This window comes from Pleurodeles waltl, chromosome 4_1, assembly GCF_031143425.1.
Source record: "Pleurodeles waltl isolate 20211129_DDA chromosome 4_1, aPleWal1.hap1.20221129, whole genome shotgun sequence".
Taxonomy (NCBI): Eukaryota; Metazoa; Chordata; class Amphibia; order Caudata; family Salamandridae; genus Pleurodeles; species Pleurodeles waltl.
Window position 1 is genome coordinate 793,126,242 of NC_090442.1, and position 12,056 is coordinate 793,138,297.

Here is a 12,056-nt window from a genome sequence, read left to right on the forward strand (position 1 = left end):
ACTTCTTTTTGACTATATTGTAATTTTTGTGGTTACACCTTGTGTCTGTTTTCAGCTAGATGGTTCAGCAATGATATGGAGTCTTCCTGACATTTTTTCTCTGTACTAGATGCGATCAGTAGATAATCACTGTACTGAGTCAAGACTGAGTTACATGGCAATTTCAAAGGTTCCAAATTTAAAATAAATCTGATTAAAAAGTGACGGACTCACTGAATAGATCTGTGCGACACAGCACCACCTTCTCTTGCAACATGAAGGAAAATAGGAACTGGCTGTCTTCGTGTACAGGTATAGAGAAGAAAGGAATACAGTGGTCAATCACAATGAACCATTCAGCCATACGTGGTATCTGATAAAATATGGTGGCTGGATTCAGTACCACAGGACAATATGGGATTACGATTTCATAGATTTTTCTCAAATCCTGTACTATTCTATATTTGCCATTTGGTTTATGTAATCCCATGATTGGTGAATTGCATAGACTCCCAATCAGCTCTTTTAATATTCCCTTCTCCAACATTTACTTTATCAGGGGTGTAATTCCTGCTATTGTCTCCGGTGTCATTGGGTAAGAAGATGTTTTGGGGAAAATCACACCTGGTTTAACCTTTACTTGTACTGGCTCAACTACTTTTATTAATCCAATGTCGGAACCGGTAACATCCCAGACAGATCTAATTATGGTCCACTCTAGTCTACCGCTAATATTTCACCAAGCATGCAATCTGCCTCCCCTCTCATGCACCGTCATTGTGACGTGTCTAGACCCAATACCTAATTTTCATCAAACTTTGGGAATTGTGATAATATTTCAGGATTTTGGGTTACATTTATGGACATTTGGGGCAGTTGATTTTGTTTAATTTGTGGTCCATTCACATTAGGCTGAATAACAGGGGGTTGTGGCATGGGCATCAATTGATAATGATTCTGCATAGGAGCTTGAACTTGTCATTTAGTGACATTTGATTGTTGGATCTGATTCACCTCTTTACCATGATTCCTATCAGGATTTAATCTACATTCTCACTTCCAAATGCGCCGCCTTAATGCACATGTGACAGCCGGTCATCTTTGGTGTTGCAATATCAACACTTGTTCCAGAATCTATAGTAACACCCCTTCTTTTTCCTGGTAATATCTGATTTCCTGTCTGCATCACCCCTCTCAATTCCTGAATAGCTGTCACATTGTCAACACCTGAAGAATTCTGAAATCCTTGCTGTGCTAACTTAGTCTGAGTTAGCATGAATTTCTCCTTCATCTTTCTCTCCTTCATTTCCCGTTCATCACTACAGTACTGTGCATATTTCAAAATCTCAACCAATTACTTTGTCTGCCAACAAAGGACATTCTGATGTATTTGTTGACAAATTTCACGTCTCAAACCAAACACAAACGTTGTAATAAAGATACTTATGTCTCCTTGATCAATCGTTCAGAGAATTCATGTATGGTCTTCCTGAGTTCCTGCTGCCTTCGATTCAATTCAGATTCTTGGGAGGAATCATCCTCTTCAAAAATTCAATTGCTTTGTTGTATTTTGCCATTATTACAGGAGACGGTACATTTGTAACAACTTACCTCTGAGGCTGGCAATTGAATTGCTGTATTACATTCAGCCTACAAATCACTTGGCACCACTATATCAAAAGAGGCATTAAAATCGACCCACAATACCTTTGACAATTTCACAAACATTTTAACCTGAGTACTGGAATGTCTCTCAATTTTGGGAAATTATTAGTAAATAATAAAAGATCACCTATGCTCCATGGTACATGCATAAATGTCTCACTTGGTGTTTCTCTCAAGGGATATATAGTGATATATAGAAGTAGTCTCTTTTTTTCTGATTGCTCTTTATTTTTATTTTTCTCCTCAACTTCCCCTGCCTGCTTCCTTTTCTTTTCCATTTCACTCCATCTGCATACACATGTCACCAATTTGGTAAGATTCCAAATGAATTATCATCTAGCTGTCTCCTAAAACTTCTCTGAAGGGGCATAATTTTTTAAATATCTATGTCGTATTTGTTTGCTAGTTCTGTCAAGTGGTCATGCACCTGTGTTGCTCTTCTGGCGATTTCCTTACATAAACAGACTAACTCTTTTTCTTGGTATTGTTCAATATGCTCAGTGTTTAAGCACCCTCTTAAGATTTCTTCTAATTCTACTTTTAACTGAGGAATGTTTATTAATTTCTCTTTTTGGGTTTTTGGATGTGGCTTGGCACTGACTATGCTGGTGCTAGTTCTCAGTTTCTCTGCTTATCTGTTTTCCATACTTTTTAATAGCTTCCTGTATCCATTCTAGAGCTCTTCCTTCCCTCGTTACTGCCTTTGCCTGATTAGGTTGTATCGTAAAGACAAATCAAGTTCCCCCTATTAAGGTCATAACATTCTGTGGTGGAGTCCAATCCATAATTTGTGAATTCTATGAGGTTGGGATAAATCTGCTCTCTGCATTAGCCCCTGAAGTCTGTTGTGTCTCTACAGTTGGCGTAGCCTATGTAGATCCTGTTAGCTGTGATACTAACCCAGAAGTCAGAGTCACCGTAACCTGCCAAACTGACACCTCAGATGGAGATATGAACTGAGAAGTTCTGACCTGAGCAGAAGTACTAATTATAGCTTGGTGTATCAAGGGTTGCATGGCAACAGACTGTGGAGCAATCAGTTGGGCTATTAATACTTGTGACGGTATCTGCTGTTCCACCCTGATAGTGTATTTACAGGCATGAGTGTTTGCATTTGGCTAGTAAGCCGTGACACTTCAGGATCCACAGGAGCAGTTGCATTTGTTAGACTATTTCTATTGCTTCCTTCAGAGGATTCATCATACAGAGGAGGACGAGTTGATAACATTTCCTCCAATATTTCGTCCCAGAATCAGTGTCAGTATCTGCTTTTTGTTCTACCTGCGTCTTAATTTCCCTCTTAAACTTCTTTCTAGGAGGTGTTTCCTCTTCCCTAAGTTTTCTCTCTTCTTGCTTTATACACATAGGACAAAACCTTGCTCCTTCGCCCCAAATTCTCCAAATTTGTGCTTTCTGGTCCCAAACTGCAGCCTCATAATTTTTCACTACTCTTCCTGTTCGTCTAATGTCTCTTTCCATTTCATGCTTTAAAGCCATTCTCTCCCGTTTGCATAATGCTTCAAACTGAGTGTGTCTAGCAGGCAGGCTTAAATCACACAACATTTCTCTCAAACATCTTAGTATTGTGAAATTAAAAGTTTCCCATCTCGGGAACCTCAATTCAACCTCCTTTTCTGTAATTCTGCTCCATTCTCAAAACCAGAAACATATATATAATGCCCTCTCAACCACCATTTGATGGCCTGGTGTCCTTAAGGGGCATTGTCTTCTCCCTCTCCAACCAGAATCAACACATCTCCTCTTACCAATCGTCGTATTGATTTTAAAATCTTCATTGTTATCAAAACTTAGGCTAATTGCTGTGATCATAAACAGAATCTCTTCTCTGTCGAACTTCCATCGATCCCAGCGAGAACCTTCCCCATCCAACCAATAACAACCCAGCACCCTATGTCACAAATCTCTCTTTGCAGCAGCTACCCCTCCTATGCAATTTCTCTTTGTTCTTACCAGAAAAACCACTAAATATGCAAAGTTAACACAATTTTTGTCTGCTTTGTCTGTAATAAATTAGAGGATAGTCTCTCAATCCATCTGAGCAAGATTGTTCTTTAAAAGAAAAGTTTATTAAGTTAATCTACAATTAATTTGAATGTGTTCTCGACTTGTAAGATATCTCCCAATTAGCAACAAGTTACTTTTGCGCATCAGGTTCCCCAATCGCCAATTCCTGTTCAATGACGTCTCACGATTTCCACTTTACCTTAGAAGACAATTAACTCTATCTTCTATATTATGTTTCTCAGGATCTTAGGCTATTTCTTGGTCCAATAACCTCTTTTCTTCCTAAAACAATCACACAAACATTTTATACTTGTCGATGGAACAGCCCTGTTGATACTTATGTCCGTTTAAAGTCTTGTCTGGTTCAGCAACTGCCATTTGTGGCCACCACTGACTAATTCTTCATCTGCTTTCCAAAATCAGACTTCAAGCATTCTTCTATTCTATCTCTCATCTAACCCTTAACATATTTTTTTATTTTTTTGCAGCTTGATTTTTCTCTCTAGCACTCAACCTTCCCTCTGCTACCAGAAGTTCATGCTGGGCTCAGGGCCCCATTAGTTACTTTAACTGAGATCTCAATATAGATCTTTATCTAAGAGTGGCTGGAGAATCCTTAAGCTTGAATAATAATTAGTCAATTTACAAAATGAGTTTTTCTAGGGTCAATAAAGTGAGTTTTTAGTTTCAAATCATTTATTATAGATTTAATATAGTTTTGTCACAAATTCTCAAGTTACAGAATCACACATAAATAGTGTCCTGAAAATGTCCTTTCTCAATTTGACTTCATCCCACAAATGTAATACAAATTACACAAATGTAATATGTTTGAATAATTCTGTCTTCTAAGTCTGGGAAAGTTTGGAACAGAATGTTCAGTCTGCTACATTAATGAAGATTCTCACAGTTATCTGTCTAGTGGACTTGGAGCTGTCATACTACTCTGAAACAATTTATCAACTCTCTCTAAGACTCAATCCAAACTCTGCAGTGAAATTTATACTCTGTTTTAGCTAATAGCTGGTCAACTAGGGAGCTCCCACAAGTTTTTTCTAAGCTTGATTCCACTTTCTTAAACTAGAAGCTCAGTATAGCTACTATAAAACATCAGCTCATGCCCTCTATATCATTCAGCGAATGCTCTCTAGTTGTGTATCCTCTCAGTTCCAGCAGAAGTAATGGCAAGAACTAGTGGTCAGTCACAGTGGTCATCTCAGCTCTCTCGTATGGTCTGCAATGCTTGTATGTGTTCTGCTACAAGTAGGCCTGTAGGAAAACTCTTCTCCGCTGGAGGAGTTTGTGGAATTCGGCAACTCTGCGTTCCGTGGAGAACATGGTGTTACCAATAGACTCCACACTCCGCAGTATAGCAGAGTTTTTTTTCCGTTTTTCCCCTAGTTGGTGCACACTTTCTGTCATTTTGCACGTGTGAGATGTGAGACGAAAGACTTCCGCGCTCTCGTGATCACAAATGAGATTTTTTTACACACTTGCCAGAGTTAGTGCCACACCAACGACTGTCAGCGCATCCTTTTTGATGTAGGCGAGCACGAGTGAGCACCATTGACTGCTGCTGCAACCTGGCAAAGCTGAAGCAGCAAAAATCTACAACTTTGAGTGAAAAATTTTCTCTAATTCAACTTTTGCGTTGATATTGTTGTGCAAGGAGTACTTTTTTTCCCCAGCAACAGGACATGCCCCAGAGACTCCAACTGCCTGTTCCTGACTAGCAGGCTCTGCCCACCACTTTGTCCATCTCCTGGTCACTTTTCATTTGGATTTTGAACTGGAAGGATCACTTTTTTGTCACCTAGATACCAATATCATTGGATTTAAGGACTATTGTATTTGAGTTTTCACAAGTAAGTTAAAAAACACTTGAATAAGAGTGTTGTTCAACTTGTTTATTTGATAGAGGGCAAGAGGGCATGCCCCAGGATTTATCTGTAGTTTTATTTGATTTTTTAAACTTATTTTGGTGGGTGGCCTGCATTTGTGGTCTAGTTATATTTTCGTTTCTGATTTTTATTCTACATGGAAAAATGTTTAACAGTTCACTACATTTTCTCAATGTTTTGTTTTATAAATTTGCAATATTCATTAAATTGAATTTTAATGTTAAGTGGCTTAGCCTGATAATTTAATAGGCCTTCCAGCTGTAGGCCCAGTACGAGTCATGGGTGCTTGATGAAAAACAACTGTTTGTGGTGTTTGTGGAACTGAAGCACCATGGATGGCATTGGATTAAAGATAACAAAACATTGGCATTTCACTTTTCTTTCTACAAGCCATGTATGGGGGGTTATAGTACTTGATGCCTTTGTATGATGTGTGTTGTTGTTGTAAAAAACTTTACCCCTTTAATTTTCATTTTTGGAATTACTAATACTGACAAATCTGCATTTTATTCTCCTGTACCAATGCTTTCTTTGTCTGGCCCGTACGCAAGAGTGTTTGTCATAGGCCACAGTTTGTCTTTGTTCCCCATGCCATGCAGCCAGGTGCCCTTTTTCAACATTATAGTCCTATACCTAGATGTGTTTTTTATTTTCTGTTCAACCAGCTTGTTGTTTAATGTAGCTGGTGGCCTTTCTATTTAGGCAGCCAGTAGCCCTGCATGTGTTCTTTTTTGTTGTGGTGGTCATGCCTCCTTGCTAGTTGTTGTTTGACCACGTGGCTGGTGGCCATTTTGTGTAGGCAGTCACTGTGCTTTAGACCTACATGTGTTCTTCTTTGTTGTGGCAGCCTTGTCTCCTTGCTGATTGTTGTTTGACCATGTGGCTGGCGGCCATTTTGTGTAGGCAGCCAGTGTGGTTTAAGCCTGCATGTGCTCTTCTTTGTTGTGGTGGCCATGCCTCCTTCCTGGTTGTTGTTTGACCACGTGGCAGGTGGCCATTTTGTGTGTTTATTCAGGCCTAGTAGGGCAATACTTATTACTAAATGTACTGTATGAGCAGTTTTTTTGTATTTCATTATATACTTTTTTTTGCATTTTTCATCTCCACCATTCCTTGCCTCCCAAATCCCTGTGGTTTTTCATGCAAGCCCCCCTCCCCTAGTACATCAGCAATTGCAATCTATTTTAAACATTTTTTATCCTTTTCTTCTAATTTTTTTCAAAACATTTATTTTCTTTCATTTTATAATATCAGTCTAATAATAATAATACATAAATATTTTTAAACTTTTTCCTGCTTTTCGAATGTTTAAATAAATTGCAATTTTTAAAAGTTATATTTTATTTTTTCTATTTTCCCCATTAGCCCCATGTCTGTCATAGGCATACAGTTGCACTACATTACAAAACATTACATTATTCAAGAATTATTATTACTCCATTTGTTAGCAGCACCTCCCTGAGTGTCACATGCCAACTCGATGCAGACAGATAAATCTATCAGTTATATTCTGTATGTTGTAGTTTTTGCTCTTTCTTTTCCTTCATGACTGTATTGTATATGATAATGAAAATTAATGATGGTGTGTTGTTTTTACAAATTGATGCACTATATTTCATAATTAGTTATATGTCCATTTAAGAAACCATTCTATGATATAGTTTGTTTCTACTACTAATGCAACTGCAACATCAATGCCACGTTTCACTGATTCTGCTTGCATGTTTGCTTTTAGGTGGAAGAAGAGAAAGAGACATCATCTACAGTACTGCCAGACAGAAGGCCAGTGCTCGACGTGACGCATGACCACACTTATGACCACATGGACATCTCTTCAGCTGGTGAAGTTAAGTGCTACTGCCAACTGACAGCTTCAAGATGGCCCCAAAGAAAGCTGCTGCCAAGAAATTGGTATGTCATCCCAGAACTTTTTTGGTAAAGACATGTGCCTGCCACACCAGCCTCTGGGGAGCAAGCTGGGAGCACCACTCCCGCATCAGCAGCCCCATTCCAAAGTAGGCCCAAGCCCATGTCTGGCACAGAGGAAATCTCTCTGACCACAGGAATGCCGACAAGCAGTGACATTGAATTGGATTTATCTCTTTCTCAAAGCAGTACCCAATTGTTGCTGGGAATTCAGGCCAGTGAACAACAACAGCCACATCCAGCAATAGTAGTTCCTCCTGAAGTAGGAGCACATCAGGATGTTGAGTTTTATGCAGAGGAAGCCGAAGAAGCCCCTCTTTCACAAGATCCACTGTTTTCCAGATTTCCGCCATCTTCTTCCTCAAGCCCCCTTCTGATGATCAGGACTCCACTTGGATGCCACCTCAGTCTGAGACACGCCAGGAGAGGAAAGGAGTGAAAAGGAAGGTTCCTGAAAACCTTAGAGTTATGGATGAAGAAGAGGAGGATGATAAGTCTGACGATCAGCCAGTCATCATGGATGTTAGTCAAGCCCTACTGGAGTTAAACATTACCCCATCTTCTCAACCTGCCCCAAGAGATGTGGCAGTGATACCACAACCTCCACCAGCTTCCATATTTACAAGGCCCCGGGTGCCACCTACATCCTCCACACCCACCTCAGTAGAAGAAGGCACTGCAGAGAGGCAAACGCCATCAAAACAACATCCATCTACTGCCACTTCTTCAGACATTGGAAGTGGCATTAGTGTTACAAAGCTGAACTCCCCAGTTTGGGACATCTTTATGGTTAGTGAAAAGAAGCCAAACATTGTCATAAGCTCCATTTGCTGAGCAAGTGTTAGTTGGGGTAAGCTTGATAAAAACTAGGAAGCCTGAGGCCAAACAACCCATTTGAGAAAACGCCATGCAATCCACTGAAAAAGACTGCAAGTGGTGTTAACAATGTGTTGAAAGCAGATAATCTGATCCGATCACGATGGAAGGTGAAGAAGAGGGTCACATTTGTGTTACACAAATCAGCCCTGTCCCCAGCAGTGCAGTAGTATCGTCGCCCACATCAGCAACATGGCAATGGCACAGGAAGACTCATAGTCAGGTTGAAACACCAAGGCAAGTATCTACAGTGGCTGCCCCATTGAGACACACAGAGAGCCTACCACCACCTTCTAAGTCGCCTGCGTCAGTGGCACCCACAAAGAAAAAAATCCAGGCTACTATTACTGCCATGTTTAGGCAGGAGGGACAGTATGAACGCAATCACCCAACAGCACATTTGTACAATGGGAAGCTGGTTAAAACGTTAGTATTGGACCTCGTCCCTTTTTGTATTGTGAAAGCAGTGGGTTTTCCAGAATTCGTGGAGGCTATCTGCCCAAAATGGAAGGTTCCCAGCCAGACCTATTTTGCCAAAGTTGCGTTTTCAGCACTACATCACAATGTGCTGGAATTGGTTGGACAAGCTTTGCAGACAATCCACCTGATGACAGACATGTGACCAGTTGCCAAGCCACTGATTACATGTGCATCACTTTACACTAGATCTCTTTTGTGGGGGTTAGAGAAATGATATCTGCAGGTGTTGACACAGCTGAAATGTTTAATAGTGCTCCGAAGCATGCAACAGTAGTTATGTTTGCCATGGAGAAACCTCATACAGCTGCAAACATCTTGGATGACTTTAACAACACAGTCTTTGAATGGCTGCACCCCAGAGGGTTTCATGTTTGATTTGTTGCCACAGACAATGGCAGTAATATAGTTAAGGTCATGTCAGATGGTGGCTATTTCAGGGTCCTGTATTTGGCACTGCATAAACATAATTGTACAGGACTTCCTAAAAAAAGAACCTAGAGTCAGTAACTTACTGTCCACATGCAGAAGAATCTGTTCTAATTTTAGCCATTCTTTTAAAGCCCGCAAGCTGATAATAGAATGCCAGTTAAAGCTCTAGTACAGGAGGTGCCAATACGCTGGATTTCTACTTATTACATGTTAAAACATCTGTTTGACCAGTACAGACCAATCAATGAATATATCATGCAAGGAGGGGATGCAACTGTGAAAGGCATGATCATTGAGATGGACCAATGGGGCCTGGTCAAATGCCTGACAGAGATGCTACTTCCCTTTGAAATTTTCACACAAGAAGTCAGCAAGGAGGACTGCATCATGGGTCAAGCTATCCCATTAATACAAATGCTGCAGAAACAGGTAAAGGAGGTGCCTGAAACGTACACAGGTATGGAAAAAAAACAAATGCGCAGAAGTTGATGGAGAGCTTAATCCTTCGCTTATCCGTTAATACAAGGCTTCAAAGAGACATTGGCCCTCATTTCGACCTCGGCGGACTTTTTCAAAGACCGCTGAGGAACCACCGTGCTGAAGACCGCCAGTGCAGACGGTTTTCCGTGCGGCATATTATGACTGCTGGCAGCCCTCTGTCCTTTTTCGGACAGAGAGCCGCCAGCAGCCATACTGGCGGTCGGCGGGGAAATGGAGGCTGCTCCACCTCCACCGCCCCGTCATCAGAACACCACCCACCGAATCACGTTCCATGATTCAGTGTGACGGTGCCCTGGTGACGGGGTGCTGGCGGCGGAGCAGCCCCCATGGATCCCGTCCCCTCCCGGAGGATCAACGGACAAGGAAAGTTGATCGTCCGTTAGGGGAGTGGGGTGGAGGGGTGTTGTGTGTTGTGTACGTGCATGGGGGTGTGCGTGTGAGTATGTAGAAGGGGTGTGTGAGTGCGTGTATGCATGCAGGGGTGTGTTGTGTGTATGGGAAATGTGTGCAGGTCGGTCTGTGTGTATGTCTGTATGTGTGCGGGTGTGTGTTGTTGCAGTTTATGTGTGCGTGTAGGGGTGTGTGTCTGTGCATGTTGGGGGTGAGGGTGGGGGTGGGGAGGGGTGTGTGTCTGTGCATGTTGGGGTAGGGGTGGGGAGGGGGTCCTGCCACCTTTGGAGGGTGGCAGGGGGTTGGGGGGTGTGGAGGGAGGACTCAGGGGTGGGGGAGGGGGGTGTGGTTGACCCATATTAGTGCCAGGGAAGGAATTCCCTGGCACTGATAGTGCTTACCGCCATGGATTTTGTGGCGGTTCCAAACCACCCGAAATCGATGGCGGTATGCAGGGTTGTGATACCGCTGGCGGTCTGGTGACGGCCGTCGGGCTGGAGACCGAAGTCTCCAGCCCAGCGGTCATCACCGCCCTGGCAGTCGGAGTGGAGAAGTGGCAGATGACCATGGCGGTAACCGCCATGGTTATAATTCCATTTTTTTTTTCGCCGGCCTGTTGGCGGTATTACCGCCACTTCTCCCCCGTCCGCCAGAGTTGTAATGAGGGCCATAGTATCATACAAACATTACATCTGTGCCACAATTCTTGACGCACAGTACAATTCAGATGTGGATGTTTTAACCTACAAAACATGGATTGCTGAGCAAGCCAGCGACCTAGAAAAAGTGCAACTGGATATTAGAGGCCCACTCATGGGCAGAAGTTCTAGGGCATAAGCTACAGCTTCCTTAGAGTCTGCAAACAGTGCTGTTGGCTCACAGCAGCCAAAATCAATACCAGCAACAATAACAGGAGCAGCAGCCCCAAAACCTGCAATTGATTGGTTTCTAAAGGCAGGGCTTAGGTCTACTGCAGAGGTGAAGGCTCAAGCAAGGTGGCGCACCAATGACTATTGAGCAGATGGTCCAGGTCTAGCTGGATGACCCAACAGAGGTCTATCTGGATCAAAACCCATTGGTGTATTGGTATGGGAAGAGGCAGCAATGGACAGTGCTCAGCAGGCTGGCAATAAAGTATCAGGCTTGTGCTGTAGCCACTGTGTCTGCTGAGGGTGTGTTCAGTGCACCTGTGACAGTGAGAAGGACCAGTCTCTTGCCCAAAAGTGCCGAGAGATTGACCATGAACAAAGTGATTCAGCACTTTATACCACCAAATTATACCTGGAGTACAGCAGGAGGTGGATTAGGGTGATGATTGGTCAGACTCAGGTCATGGTAGTGTGTTAGCTGGCCAACTTCTGGGTGAACTACCTGAGTTTGAGGATAAACTCTACTTCTGTGACTAGACCTGGGGCATCATAGAGCTTTATACTTTCTACTATGAACAACTTTGAGAAATAAAAAGTAGCTAGCTATGGAAACCTTATTATTGTATATTGTTTGTTTCTGTCTAAATGATTAATGAACCGCAACTGTTTTAGGCACATGTATGGCTGAATTGTAGTTGGGCCAGTGTGCATTGAAGAAGCCCTAAACCCACCAAAATAACTTCAAGGAGATTTGAGAGACAATGCCTACCTCCATTCTGTGCCTATTCTTTCTTTTGTCCCCTAGCAGTACTGCCCCAGATATTTTATCTACAACTTACTGGCTCATGTGTGTTTAGTTTCCTGAATCGAAGCGAATCAGCAATGTGCCATTATGTTTGATTGGAACAGGTAAGTAATGCTATATATATGCCTCAACAATTGATATGAGGGATACTTGTTTCAATGTTGAGAATTGAGATGGTTCGTGTGACTCATCATGTCTAGTGGTGGCAGA